We start from the raw sequence: 5,191 nt of genomic DNA, 5'->3' as shown, positions 1-5,191 counted from the left end.
ACCACTAACAAACAAGTGAAACTCTAAACTCTTTTTTTGAACACTACCAAACTGAATATTTCAGTCAGATTACAGTTTTCAGCAACAGACCACTGATTTAAATGTCACATACTTCAGACAAGCTGCCCTTATGGTTCGACTAGGGATGACTCTCCTTGTTTTTTCTGGTCCCACATGGATTCAGCACAGCATGTCTCCATAAAGCCCAACAGAAACTTCCAGAGAGTTCTGACTGAGGAGCTATTTCAGTATAGTACTCAAAAATCACAAACTTTTCAGAAATTCAGCTCTTTATGTCCTTTGTTTTAATAACAAAAATGTCAAATAATTATTAAAATTAAATCATTTAGAGGTAAAAATAAACTCACAATCTCTCTTACTTCTAAAGCACTTATGATGCTTTTTGTTTATATGATGACCTTAAAATGCCTAATTCTAATATTCTAGAAGCATTCTCATATTTTCCCACAAAATCCACATGAAGGAATTTTAATATCTTTGGTGGGCAAATAAATAAAATTAAGTATCAAAATAAATAAATATATATTTTTTATCTTGTCAAGCCATTTCTTTCATGTCACTTTTCACAATTATATCTTTTCTACATGGATTCTGGAATAACATCTCAACATCAGGTCAAATTAAATTTTTTTTAAAGTTTCTACATCTGTGAACTCTTTCTGCACAGCTCTTTGTTATAGTTCTGATGGTCTTCAAGAATGCATCAAATACACACACACACACACACACACACACACACACACTTCCTTTAAACATTGTTTGGGTCTCAATGACACTAAAAACTACACTATTAAAGTTAATGTTATTCCTCATATCATGCAAGTTAAAAATTTCAGGGTGGAATCTACCAAATTAAATACAGGCTAGCATCTACAAAATTATATTGAGCTAGATAATAACATCTTAATAAGAATTAGACTTAAAGATCCATGAAGACATGCCCAATGCCTGCTTATTTCAGTGGGATACTTCTACTGCCTGACATAGCAACTGACACATGCATTGCAAAATAAACGATTGAAGACTGAAAAGAATGATTCCATTAAAATTTACTGTTAGTAAATGATTGCTTGGCTATGCAATACTGATAATTTGGAAAATCCTTCTGATACTAAGCTGTGAAGAAAAGACTTTAAAATTAGCATGTGTTTCACAATTTCAAGGTAATTTGTTAGTTTTTATTACAGAAGCAATCCTGTACTTATTACAGACAAACTAGAAAATATAACATGCACCATGTAATGATAATTTAAATAGGAGAAATATCATTTTAAAATCTTCGTGTATCTCCTTCCAGGTTTACTTCAGCAAGTCTGTAAAATCTTAGAAAATTTATATTATGATGTACATAATGGTTTTGTAACTTGCTTTGTCCAGGTAAAAAATATCTTATGAGTACCTTCTCATGTTCATACATTTATTATCTCTATCATCTTTAATGGAGGCACATCATTAGTCAGTTTTTAAATTAGTCAGTTTTTATTTGTTTGTTTTTTATTAAGTCCAACAGCTTTTCATCCTTTAGCAAACATTCTACTTTGGATCATCCACATTTAATGAAGATTTAGGACTGATGAACAGCAGTGAGTTACACCCGTTTTTGCAAAACGCCTTGCCTTGTGGGGCAATGCATTGCTTGCATCTGTTGTACTGATTCAATAATCTAACATAATGCTTTGAGCATGAAAGGAGCTATAGATGAAGCTGTGATCTTCATTTCCCCTAAAATCTCTTTAAAAGAGAAAAATGTAATTTGTTGTAGTTTATTAAGATGTAAAATGGCTCTAAAATGTAATGTATAAATCTATATCATTGACTAGTGTTTTAATTGTCTTCCCTTAAAACATTTACTCAATGGTTCCACATTAAAATATATTCTTCAGTAATCGTCAAGTTTCCTTGGGAATACATGAAACAGCATATTATATAATAAGATACATTTTATATGTGCATAACTATCATTGTGAAGAAAATCCTCCTTGTAAGTTGTGATATCATTAGCTGCAATAATTATAACAAAATAACATTATGGGTATGGTATGTTTTGTATAAAAGCTATAATTATAACCAAAGGGGAAAAAAAGTCTTTACATTAAGTTAAAACTCAGTAAACCAATGTGATTTTGCATGGATTTATTCCCTGGCTCTTTTTCCAGTGACATTTTTTATTTCCTTTTCACAATAGAAAGTATGATTTGATCATAACAGCTATCTCTCAAATACATATTTTGCAAAATAAAATAAATACATAAAGTGAAGTCTCCACTCTACTTGATTACAAAGCTTATTTAACTCAAAATAGTATTGCAAATAGTCACTCACCCTTTGGTACTAGGAAAGTAATGATTTATGCCAAGCACAAGGCAGAAAATATACTTAATTTATTCATTGCACAACCTATACACCACCTCAGGGTGGGGTGGGGGAAGGCTAGAAAAACATTGTGAGCTAATAAATTATTTCTCCTTGTTTGGAAGCCTGTCACTATGGTATACTGCTAGTAAACCTTATAAATGATTCTTATTCTGGAGATGTTGATAAAAAAAAAAGGAAAATGATTGGGCTGTATGATTAAGCTCTATTTTTCTTTATAAAATTTTGATAGGCAAATGGATAATTAATTAGGCTTTCATCAGAAAATTGTGTGCAAGGAATGACCATAAGAAAAATAATCTAAAATTTCCATGTTTTTTTTCTTTTCCTCACATGAGAAAATATGTTTTCCTGATTTCCATACTCTCTTCATGTGAGTATTCTCTGCAAATGTCAGCATTTGAATAAACTTCCCAGATCTTATTCCCAGACAGCCGTCTACACAGTTGACATAATCCAGATAATTCATGCAAAAATACGCAAATAAAAAAACAACCCTTCTTATTGTGTTTGTAACACCCTTATTTCTTTTTTCTTGACCTGAATTACCCCCATATTAGCTCTCTGTAGAGCACCAATTCAAATATAAATATTGACCCAACACTTTATTTTGTGTTGTGTAGACTTGGCAATGTACAGCCAATGAAAGCTATATTAGAGCATCTGAACACTCAATTTAACCCTGAAAATTTGCATTTATAATTGATGGTTATGTTTAGCTGATTAACAGTATAGAGAAACACTCTGAAGATTACCAGTGAATTCCACTTATTTTGTAAAATAAAACCTAAGTAAAACACTGGTTGAATTTCAATCTATCCCCATGATGAGCTGGATTATAAAGAATTTCATGTGTAGACTCCTAAATTCATTTTTTAAAATAAGATGAACACCAGGAAATTAAAAAAAATGAATAAAGACAGCCAACATAGTAAAACAGTGAGTGAAAAAATTATTTAGTCATATTTAAATAGCTAGAGGTTGTTGCTAAATATCATAGAGCTCTCAAAAACAAGCAATTTAACATTACATATCCGTAAGTTATGAAAAAATAAAGTTGAACCAAGAATGTTGACAATGCTGAATGGTTCGCAAAATAACAAAATTCAAATAATTTAGTATTAAACAATTTAAGACTAAGAAAAATATAAGGGCACTTTGAAGAAATATTTCCCCTCAATTTTTGTGTCATGCTATAATTTCTTTCTGGAAAAACTCTCCCTTATAAAAAACTGTCTGAAATAAAATTTAGTAAAATATAAAAATTAGTAGTTTTATGGTTATTAATTAGATTTGATTTTAATTTTTGACAGAAAAAAAACAATCAAAATCAGTTTTTTCACTCTTTCTGAAAGCTTCAAATTTTACCGTTGAGGTAGAATGGAAACAAACAAAAAAAACCATTCAAACAGTCTATTTGAAAAAAATATGTCATTTGATCAGAAGTGATAGGTGGAACTTCTGTTGTTGGTGTTGATGACTTTGTGAGTGATCATAGATTTTGGAGAAAAAAATAAGAGAAAGTCTATCTACATAGGAATGTTCAGAAATGGGTGTAAGTCACATTCCCAAAATGGAGGGTTTATTTAGATAAAAAAGCCACGCCTGCTTTTTTTTATTTTTATTTTTTCAAGATGCATTTATTGAGCTCATCATAAGTACTAATCCTATGTAGGATGCTGTGGATGATACAAAGATGACTGTTCATTTTATTTCTTTGTAGCTTTCCTTTCTTCCAGGAAGAATTTGAGATGGTATAAAGACATATAAAACATAGTTGATTTAATTTTGCTTAAAATATATTTTTCACATCTTTTTATCCACCTTATTTACATAAGATTCTAACTCTTTTCAAAATATGAGGATCAGGATTTTGGGCCAGGAGAGACCGAGAGACAAGTGCCTTGGAGTTTGGCCACTGGGCTATAATGCTCTTAAAACATCTGCAGCCATGATAGGTTAAGCTGGGGGAAGGCTGTAGCCAGCCTCCTGTGGTACCAAAGGCCCATTGATTGGCTCTCTCCCTGTTCCACACCTGAAATGAGGTAATGCTGAATTCATACCAGCCTGGCCTGTCCTTGGTCAACCACATGACATCCGGAATGGCTAGATTTGGGGACAATGTGCTTCTTGATGCTCCCCTCAACACCTACAGCAGTACACAATCAAAAAACTCTTTTGAGTCAAATGGACTAATTTAAATTGAATAATGACGGAGTCAATCACATGCTGATGACTATCAAAAAAGTAGATTAAAAAAATTTTTGACTGGTGCTTCCGTCTTCAAAGAAAACAGAATTGTTGTGAGAGAACTCAAAGCATTTAAATATGTTTCCATGTTATCACCTATCTTTTAAAAATATAATCTATTTTCTCACAAAGAGCATGTCTATGATGCATGTTAAACAAAAAGAATGGTTTTATTTACTTTACTATAGTTGAATATCAGGGAAGTAGAGGAAGAATACAACACATATAAAGATTGGGTAGAATTTCACAATTAATGAAAAGGTGGTGGGAGTCGGTAAAATGGTCTCAGGGTTTCTTGAATATGTTTACATTTTAACAGTTTGAGCTAAGAAAAACACAGATATTTTATCCACGCTGATCTTGACTGACTCTTTGGTGAGGTCATAAGATTTCAGGAACTTTCTAAAAGGGTACATCCTCGGATGTACGCTCAAGCATATATATAATATCTTTCTAAATGATTCCCTTTCAGAAGAAAATAAACATACATCTCAGAAATATCCACCAGTCTTCCTGGCTTATATTGATTCCCCTTTAACTTTTTCTG

The sequence above is a fragment of the Hipposideros armiger genome, unplaced genomic scaffold, assembly GCF_001890085.2.
Source record: "Hipposideros armiger isolate ML-2016 unplaced genomic scaffold, ASM189008v1 scaffold_840, whole genome shotgun sequence".
Taxonomy (NCBI): domain Eukaryota; kingdom Metazoa; phylum Chordata; class Mammalia; order Chiroptera; family Hipposideridae; genus Hipposideros; species Hipposideros armiger.
Note: the sequence above shows the minus strand (reverse complement) of the source record.